We start from the raw sequence: 10,571 nt of genomic DNA, 5'->3' as shown, positions 1-10,571 counted from the left end.
ATTACGTAAAGGGAAAGCTCAGGTGGAGTAGCTCAAGTTCCAGTTCTGCATTCGAGGTAGGTTATGACTTACTCGAATTAGACTTTGATTAGTAGGTTGTAAATATAGTAGAATTGACGGGAGAAAGCATGATTGGGCTTTCGGGCATGAAGTCTGGTTGGATATTACCTAGGTTGGTGAGTTCTGATTATGTTGGCTTGTCGCCGTTGCTTTATGTATTTAACCATGAGGTGTACACTACAAGATAACGGCTTATTAGCGACCAAGATTTAGCAATGCGTTAAAAATCTGGTCTCTAAATGTATACTTTCAGGGATGAGATTTTTTTCTTGTTCATAATACACTTTTTTATTTTCTAAATAAATAAATGGCATCCAAAAAACTTAAAACCTGGTCCCAAAAACCAATATTTCATAGGGAGCTATAGGTGCGAACCTATTAAAAATGAAATAGCTCCAAAAAGTTCCCTCTTACTCTAAAATCCCTAAATCCCTGAGCGGCAACTTTCATCAATCGGAATCCTAAAATTCATCTCTCTCAACCCCTCTTGTCTACCATTGGAATTATCAGGCTTAGTAATCAAGAGTAAGTTAATTTCTTTCTCTTCTTTTATCTGATTCATGCCCTTCTTCTTCATCTTTTTTTTTTTTGCGATGGAAACCAAAAACAATTATGTTTCTATTGGTCTTCTGCAATTAGGTTTCTTATAGTACTGATTGTTGTTGCGTGAGGGCTAAAAGTGAGAGTATTGGGTTTAAAGCTAGGGCTCGGGGGTTAAGGAGGAGAAACTTGAGCATTTATTGTAGGATTTCGTCTACGCGATTTGCTATCGATGTTTGCGTTTAGGATCTTTAACAGGGAGAAAGAAGAATGTTGAATGCAGATTAAAAGTTGTGTTTCCCTTCTTTTATTTTGGGATTCTTCCCAAGTTTTATACTATAACATGAATCATTTGAGAAATGACTTTGTGGGTTGCTTCTATGAGTGCGTAGTTTTACTTCTATTAAGTTATATGTCTAAGCTGGTTTGTGATGTTTTCTTCTGTTTTTAGCCCAACTCTTACTTTGATTTTGTAGTTTTCTTATGTGGGTATATTTTATTCTTCTATTTTAGTGAAGTTATAAAATGTGTCTTTGTGTAAGTCTGTTGCGTTTGGCCAAAACATTACTTCAGCTTTGAGCATTATATTATAGACTCGGTTTTGATTGAAAATTTTAGTTTTGATGGAGTGCAAATTTTGCTTTGTCACTGCATAAATAAAGCCTATTATTTGTTTTTTGTATATGCTGAAGAAAATTACTATTCCCGTGTTCTTGTGCATGCCAGTAGGTTGTTTTAGTTCTCCTTAGTCATTACAGTTTTTTTTTAAACTGTGGAATAGTTAGTGTATCATATTTTTATCTAAGAAAACTAAGATAGTAAATCAGTGACTTAGCTTTAAACTGATTTGTGTGTATTAATTTCTCATATTCTTGAGCAATTGTGAGTTATACGTTATGCATATCAGTCTATAGTTTATTTCATTCTTGTGATATCGTAGTAAGTTTTAATAAGATGGATGAGTTATCAAGTTTAATAAAAATAAATATGCATCTTAGAAGAGTGATTTTGTTTCAATGTAATTGGTTTGATGTGTATGATAAAACTAAAGGAATTAAAGAAGATGAATATGGCATTGTATTTGTGGAGGTGGGATCTATCCTCCGGAGTGGTATTTGTGCTAGTCAAAGTATGCCACCACTTTCAAACATTAGGAAAATAGATTCTACCATGTCTGTTCAAGGAATGCGAGCTGATATTCCAAGTTTTCCATCTACTGATGAAGTTATGCAGTACACCCAAACATTTGAAATAGGTATGATTCTCAAATTTATCATGTTATTAATTTGTACAACTAAATTGTCCTTTAAGTTTCCATAACCTGGTACACAAATTGTCCTCTAAGTTTTCATAACCAGTGCACTTTTGTCTTGGATTAATATTTCCTTGTAGAACTAACAAAGTACTCAAGTGATCCATACCATTGTAGTTTTCTGGTGCAGTTCCTCACCTGATATTATACTCTAATATATCTTGCTGGTAGAGTTTCATTTGGGATACAATGTAAGTTCTTGAAAGATGGACATTTATATATATTGCATGTATAGGTCAGTTTTGGTACATGTAAAGGATATTGCTGATGCAGTTTAGGTGAGAATGCAGTGTTTGTTTTTAATAGCTGTTCATTTTTGTCGAGTCTGAAATACTATTAAGCTTTGGTCCATCTTTAGGTACCCAAATTACTGTTTTTTTTTGTGCATATTCTGCTGGAGTGATGATTCTATTTTGATCTATGAATTGGTGCAGTTTTACTCTATAAAACGGTGCAATTTTTCTGATGCTTGGTTCTGCAAGTTCGTGCATTTTGTTTTTTTGGGATGACTCTAACAGGATGGAATTGTTTTCTAGACACAGATCTCTAATACTTGGATAGAATATTTCTGTACAGAGGTATGGTTCCTTATGATGTTCTATTATTTCAGTACCATCATTCTGATGGTTCTTAGTAGGGCATTTGGACAACATTTGGTTGATGTTGAATATGCTAGTTACTGCAGGATTATAAGCAGATGTGGTCTTGAAGTGATGTAAAATTTTGTTACTAGATTTTACATGGAACTAGTAAGAACTCACAATTTCCACATACTTCGTACTTTTAAAGAAAGAAAAGGAAAAACACCCACTCCAATATATTGGATGTCAACCTATGTTTTATTTGTTGTAGGATAAATTTGAGAGCGATGACATGAATATTCAGCGCGATCATATTTTGGGATGGATGAAAGAATTATGGAACAAATGGAGAGGAAAATTACACGAAAAGTACGTGAAGGGCTAAGTGAGATTATTTATCAAATAGAGCTAAGTTAAAGATGCTTCATCATAGTGGTAGCAAGGCCATTAGAGAGATTAATTATCAAAAGGTGTTATCATTAATCATAATTTTTTATAATATTGACGAGCCATCATTTGACACGTTTACTTTTATGTAAAGGGTGGAAAATATGGAAACCCACCAGATTTGGGAACTATTTTCTTTGAGAATCGCAAGAAGAATAACTCACTTGTCGATTCAAAATCAATCGAGAAATATGTGCGTTTGGTTAGTTGAACATGTACTTTACTTTTGGTTATCATGGGTTCTAACAGAAATCTTTCTATATACTTTGTAGGCTCAAATTCAAGAATTGGTGCAGTCCGAACCATCTCTTCCTAGCATAGAGGTTGTAGAAAAATGCTTTGGACCTCAAACTCGTAGCCATGTATTTGGCTTTGGAGGTGGAGTAAAGGTGAAAGATTTAGTAAAGGCGAAAGATTTCAAAGGTTGGACATCTTCAAAGGATGAGTTGTTGTCTGAGCTACGTTCAACTCAAGCAGAAAATCAATCTTTGAAAGATCGTTTGTCTAACTTTGAAACTGAGATGAAAGAAATGAAGCAATTAAAAGAGTTGTTATTAGCTCAACACCGTAATTTCCAACCTCCGACATCATCTATTTTAGGAGAATGACTGTTCCTTTGATGATACCAAGTGAGTAACAATGTACCCAAAGTTTTAGTTTCTCTTTAAAATATACTTGCTTGTTTGGTCAATTTTTGAAGCATGAGCATACTCCCTGTCTTGAGCAATTGAATATTTTATGCCCTCCGTATGCAACTAAGTGTTAATTGCAATTGGAATATCGATTAATAGGTTAAGAAATGAAATGTCGAAGTGTTGGTTATAATAATAAAAAAAGGATGTGAAGTGTTGATTATGTTACTTGTGTATTTGCTGATTGTGGTGCTTGTCTAACATTCTGGTAGCTGATTATAGAGCTTGTGTGCTTGCTAAAGTTTTATTTTAAATGGGGATTTTCTGCTGATATTGTTTTGTAGCTGGAATTTTATTTTAGCTAGCAACTGTGCAAAAAAGCTCCTACTAGCAGGATTAAAAATCTAAATTTTAGGCTTTTATTTGACAAAAATGGTAGTCACGAGGTTGCCATAATCAATTGAATTGGCATTAGAACCTTCTGCTCTTCAATCTTTATAAATGAATCTTCTTTAACTTGTTAAATTTGAAATTGAAGAGCCTATGCAAATCAGTCTCAAAAGTTGGTTGTTGTTGCAACAAAACAGTATAGATACAAGAAGAACATAACATATTATAGAGGATACTGTTAGCAAGAAGTTGAAAACTGTATGATGTGAAGAACCTGCAAGTAAAGCTTCCGGAAATGACACTAAAACTCTTATTTGGGGTAACATTTGTGCAACATCACCATAAGTTAACTGCTGCTTCATTATTTAACATATATAAAGTTTGAATAACATCTAAGCAACTTCAGTAATTAGCCTGTACATGAGCTAGATGTTTACACCAGCTTATCAAATGTGCTTTCTCAGGTTCTACCAAACTATACATTGTCATTTACTTGAAGTAATGGTTTGTTATTTAACCAATTTTCCAATTGATTTTTTTAGTCTTTTCTAAATGAAATTTTAAATACTTTTACAGGTTATGGAAACTGATGTTTACGATAAGCAGATCTTTCAGGACGTACAGATTGACTATCATTTTGCTATGGATATTAACTATATAGGTTTTATGCTCAGGGTTATGTACGAGATACTATGATGACTAGCATACATCATTGATATACATATTATATCATTTTGTTACCAGATATTTCTAGTTGGAAATTGTTTGATTTTCGGACCAGTAAAATGTTTCTTTGGGGACGAGACAAGTAGTCCTTGAATATTTTTTAGGTGCAGAAAATCTGGTTGCTAAACCCATTATCCTTGTGCTATTGACATCAATTCACGGCCAAAAATCTAGTCCCTAAAGTAAATTATGGACCAGCCTGCAAGTCTGAACATCCTCACTTTGGCACCAAAAATATGATCCATAAAAGTGTTTTAAGAACCAGTATTAACCCAAAAACTATATAGGACCAGCCACTCATTCCCGTCGCTAATGACCTTTAGAGGCCGAGCATATAAGGACGAGCTGGCAACCAGAATTTCTGGTCCCCATTCACTTTTAGGGATCATAATTCTACTTTTAGGGACCAGTTTTCCCTTCGCTAGTAAGCAGTTTTCTTGTAGTGGTAGTTGTTGTGTTATTGGAAGGAAAGGTTGATAAATATACTCTTCGTGTTGATTGAGATAGCTTGTATGATTCATGCTATTGTGGAGTTGATTTATCTGAGTCTTGTTATGACTTTTGGCATTGTGACTTGTACTTCCTTGGCATTGATATTATTTATTGATCATGCTTACATTGGAATGGTACTTCATATTGGGTTCTAGAATTGAACCAGATCTTGAGACTCAGCTTGGGTACGGACATATATATATATATCTTGAGAGTGGGGGTGAGGGATGTGGCCTAGTTATGGGCTCGTGATCCGAGGTCAGTTCCGGAGCGAGTGGTACATGGACGCCATGGGTCCTCAGCGGGTCATGACTATCTTGCGAACAAGGCCTTTAGCATGTGTTTACGGTTGAGATACTTATCATTGGTTGTATTGCATTGGACATCATCTTATTCCTGTGATTCGTTTTTTATTGGTTGTTGTTGTTGTTGTGTTGTTGTGCCTGTCTATCTATCTTGCTGGTTTTACGAAAGTATGCATGATACTAATATTAGTCGGCCTATGCTATCTATCGGTAGATAGTGTTTGTACTGATACTACCTTACTGCACTCTTTTTGAGTGCAGATTGCATTCCGGAGTTGTCTTTTAGACCTCGTATCTAGCCTGAGGCTACTTCCTGACCAGATCTGAGGGTGAGCTCCTATCCATGCCATGCCACTTGAAGATCTCCCTTTATTTGATGTCTATTCCATTTCCAGACATTATTGTTATAATCAGACACTTATGTATTCCTCAAACATTATTTATGGTTAGAGTCCTTGTACGATGACTTTCAGGTTTTGGGGTTGTAATATGTAGTATTCCTCACTTATTTACTACCTATGGCATGACTTAGATTTATTATTATTGATTCTGTTATTCTTTAGTTATAATTGGATAAATGAATGATTAATTGGTTAGGGAATGGTTCGCCCACCGGGGGGTTAGTGTGGGTGTCATCACGATGGGTTGGGTCGTGAAAAAGTTGGTATCAGAGCCATAGGTTCGTCGATCTCATTGTAAAAGTACATGTCTAGTAGAGTCTTGCGGATCGGTATGGAGACTTGTGTATATATCTTCGAGAGTCTATGGGACACTAGGAAAACTCAAACCTTTTCTTTCCTTCTTGCTATTTGATTTCAATTGGTATATGGATGATTCAAATTGGTATCTGACTTTTCATTCTATTCTCTCACAAGATGGTGACGACTCAGGCTGGGGAAGCCATTGATGAGGCACCTGAGCTTGCCGCCGGAGGTGCAGCTCGTAGTAGAGGCCAGGTCTGAGGTCGTGGATGCGTTAGAGGCCAAAGAGCAACACCAGCCAGGGACGGGACTCCTGCGGCTGGTCAGGCTTGTGCTTGATCAATTTCCCCCACGCCTCTGATAGTTCCGGATGAAGGAGCAGAGTTGAGGCGGCACCAGCTCAGCCAGATATTATAGCTACTCAGTGTTATCAGATGTCATGGTTCATGTGTTGAACATGCTGAATGGATTAACTGAGGCAGTTGTATTACCGACTACTCCAGATGGCCAGGGTGTGAGATTAGCTGACCAGATTCCTGACAGATTCTGTGCTCCAGGAGCGCAGCACGCTGCAGCTGTGGCTCTACGTTTAGATGAGACTCCCGGACCAGAGATTATCCCTAGACCTGTGGCAGGCTCGGTAATGACCGGTGAAGAGCATGATCTATTTTGGAGGTTCACCAAGATGAAGCCTCCTGTCTTTTATGGAACAGAGTCCGAGGATGCTTATGAGTTTAGTATTGATTGTCATGGGAGGCTTCACAAATTGGGGGCGATTGAGAGCCATGGTGTAGAGTTTGTGACCTTCTAGCTCTTGGGTGATGCCAAATTATGGTTGAGAGCTTATGGGGATTGTAGACCAGCTGGGTTTCCTTCGTTGACTTAGACTCAGTTTTATTTTGTCTTTTTGGAGAAGTACGTTCTGTGTACATTTTTAGGGATAGGAGGTGTGACGACTTCAGTCACATCGAGTAGGGGAGTTCTTCAGTTGCTGCTAATGAGGCCCATTTTCACTCCTTGTCCTGTTATGCTCTACAGTTGTTGCCTGCTAGGGATGAGATAGTTCGTAGGTTTGTGAAAGGGTTGAATACTGCTTTATAGTTGTCAGCTCTTCAGCTTGTAGCTATAGGAGCTTCTTTCCAGGATGTGGTGGATTATGTCACCATAGTTGAGGGTGTGAGACAGGACAGCCATGGCAAGTATGCCAATAAGAAGGCCCGCAAGGGTGATAGGTTCAGTGGTACGTTCTTCCGAGGGCATGGCCACTATGGACAGAGTTCCTAGGTTTATTCAGATCATCCTATCCAGTCGACTATGCAGATTTCTGTTGAAGGGCCATCAGGAGCCAGTTATTACTCTATGAGTCAACCAGGGGGTTGACATTCCAGATTTTCTGACCATGGTGGTTATTCTACTTCTGTTCAGCGACCTATGCTAGACTGTGGATGATTCGAGTATGGCAAGCAGGGGCATTTCAAGAGGAATAGTTTCCGACTCAGATAGAATGGCTAGAGTGCTCAGTACCAGGCTCCCAAGGCTCCAGTTTCACCAGCTAAAGGAGGAGGATCTGATGGTAGGGACCGTGCTAAGACTGGGTTTAGTAGCCACACATCTAGTGGAGGTTGCACCCAGCCTAGTAGAGGCGGATCTCATTCAGACAGAGGTGAACATCAGCCCGGTAAGAGCAGGCTCAGTTAGGTCATGCTGATCGTGGAGGTTCGCAGGCTAGTGGCGGACGGGTTCATTGGTATACCTTTCCTAGCAGATCAGAGGTTGAGGGTTCCGATGCAGTCATTACAGGTAACATCTCAGTCTTTCACCGGTCGACTACTGTGTTATTTTACTTGGGTTCTACATTCTCTTATGTGTCCTCATACTTCTCTAGGGGTCTTGATTTTGTTTGTGATTTGCTTGATGCTCCTATTCATATATCTACTCCAGTTGGAGACTCGATAGTGGTAGATAGAGTTTACCGGTCATGTACGGTCACTTTTATGGGTTATGGTATGTGGGTAGACCTGGTGATTCTTGATATGGTAGATTTTGATGTTATTCTGGGTATGAGTTGGCTGTCTCCTTACCACGTGATTCTAGACTATCATGCCAAGACAATCACTTTAGCTATGTCGGGTATGTCTAGACTTGAGTGGAAAGGTACTCCTAGTCCCTCCCCAAAGAAGATCATTTCCTTTCTTCGCGCCAAGAAGTTAGTTGATAGAGGTTGTTTGGCTTATATGGTGAATATTTGCGATACCAGTGCTGACGTTTCATCGCTTGACTCGGCCCCGTGGTATGTGAGTTCGCGGAGGTGTTTCCCACCAACTTGCCAGGTATGCCACCCGACTGTGATATTGATTTATGTATTGACTTGGAGTGGGGGACTCGCCCTATTTCTATTCGCCATATCATAGCCGAGTTGAGAGAGTTGAAAGAGCAGCTTCAGGACCTTCTTAGCAAGGGATTCATTAGACCGAGAGTCTCCTTGGGGCACTCCTGTGCTTTTTGTGAAGAAGAAAGAGGGGGCTATACAGATGTACATTGATTACCATTAGTTGAACAAAGTCACCATTCGAAACAAGTACCCCATTCCTCCTATTAATGATCTATTTGACCAGCTTCAGGGAGCTTCTGTGTTTTCCAAGATTGATTTGAGGTCGGGTTATCACCAGTTAAAGGTTCGAGCCAAAGATATTCCTAAGGTAGCCTTTTAGACTCGTTATGGGCACTATGAGTTTCTTGTCATGTCATTTGGGCTTACCAATGCCCCAACTGCTTTCATGGACTTAATGGATGGCATTTTTAAGCCATACTTAGGTTCCTTTGTGATTACATTCATTTATGATATATTGGTCTACTCTAGGAGTAGGGAGGATCACGAGAAACACTTGAGGATTGTTCTTTGTTTGTTGAGAGACAGGGAGTTGTATGCCAAGTTCTCTAAGTGTGAGTTTTGGCTTGAGTATTTACCTTTTTTAAGTAATGTTACCATCAAAGGACGGGATCATGGTTGATCCTAAGAAGATTGAGGCCGTGAGAGATTGGGCTAGTCCCACTTCAGTGACAAAGATTCGTAGCTTCGTGGGTCTGGCCAGTTACTACCGTCGGTTCGTGAAGGGATTTGTTTCTATTGCTTCGCATTTGAACCGTTTGACTAACAAAGAAGTACCTTTTCAGTGGACAGACGAGTGTGAGGAGAGCTTTCAAAATCTCAAGACTTTATTGACTTTAGCTTCGATTCTAGCATTGCCCGTGGAGGGCAAGGATTTTATGGTATATTATGATGTTTCTCGTTCTGGACTGGGTACCGTGTTGATGCAGGAAAAGAAGGCTATTGCTTATACTTCCAGGCAGCTGAAGATTCCTGAGAAGAACTACCCCACTAATGCTTTAGAGTTGGCCGCGGTGGTATTTTCTTTGAAGATTTAGAGACAATATTTTTATGGTATCCATTGTGAGGTATTCACCGACCATCCCAGCCGTCACCATGTGTTTACTCAGAGGGATCTAAATTGTAGGCAGCGGAGATAGATGGAGTTGCTTAAGGATTATGACATTACCATCTTATATCATCCGGGCAAGGCAAACGTGGTAGCAGATTCCTTGAGTAGGAAGTCAGTGAGTATGGACAGTTTGGCTCGATTGATCGCTTCAGAGCATCATTTAGCCATGGAGGTTCAGACTCTGGCTAACAATTTTTTGAGGCTTGATGTTTCCTGGCTAACAATTTTGTAAGGCTTGACGTTTCTGATTCGAATAGAGTGTTGGCTTGTGTTGAGGCGAGATTGTCGCTTCTGGATCAGATTAAGGCAAAGTAGTTTGACGATGTAAGGTTGTGCAGGATTCGTGATATGGTCTTCAGCGGTAAGGCCAGGAAGACCATGATTGATAGTGAGGGTGTCTTGAGGATCAAGGGACGTGCTTGCGTTCCTCGTGTTGGGATTTGATTAGGACGAGTTTTGAGGAGTCGCACAGTTCTAGATATTCTGTTCACCCTGGTACTACCAGGATGTATCGTTATTTGCGACAACACTACTGGTGGGGTCGGATGAAAAGAGATATTACAGATTTTGTTGCTAAGTGTTGGAATTGTCAACAACTCAAGTATAAACACCAGCGAACTGGTGGTGTGCTTCAGAGGATGCCCATTCTCGAGTGGAAGTGGGATAGGATTGCCATAGATTTCATTGTAGACGAAGGCCTTGGGCAAGTTTGAATCAGTTTGGGTTATTGTTGATCGATTGACTAAATCTGCTTATTTCATCCCTGTTAAGGTTACCTACACTGTAGAAAAGTTGGCCCAGATCTATATCCATAAGGCTATTCGTTTGCGTGGGGTCTATATTTCCATCATCTCTGATAGAGGCCGTCCATTTTTGTTCTATTTC

The 10,571-nt window shown here is 39.2% G+C and overlaps 1 long non-coding RNA gene across 7 annotated transcripts in view; it reads left to right on the top strand.

The window, feature by feature from the left end:
- The first annotated feature begins 377 nt into the window (after positions 1–377).
- The window catches only part of LOC132640963 (uncharacterized), a 13,869-nt gene continuing 3,675 nt past the window's right edge, over positions 378–10,571 (top strand). For 2 of the 7 annotated variants that reach the window (XR_009582506.1, XR_009582507.1), the window contains exons 1-6: positions 378–2,490; positions 2,598–2,661; positions 2,765–2,862; positions 3,213–3,569; positions 4,539–5,814; positions 6,361–7,986. This is a non-coding gene — a long non-coding RNA (uncharacterized LOC132640963). Of the gene's footprint in view, positions 2,491–2,588; positions 2,662–2,764; positions 2,964–3,212; positions 3,570–4,538; positions 5,815–6,360; positions 7,987–10,571 lie in introns of all 7 variants that reach the window. The other 5 variants (XR_009582508.1, XR_009582511.1, XR_009582510.1 and 2 more) reach the window with 5 other exon arrangements.

This window comes from Lycium barbarum, chromosome 5 (genome assembly GCF_019175385.1).
Source record: "Lycium barbarum isolate Lr01 chromosome 5, ASM1917538v2, whole genome shotgun sequence".
Lineage (NCBI taxonomy): Eukaryota > Viridiplantae > Streptophyta > Magnoliopsida > Solanales > Solanaceae > Lycium > Lycium barbarum.
Note: the sequence above shows the minus strand (reverse complement) of the source record. Positions and strands in the feature narration are given on the sequence as shown.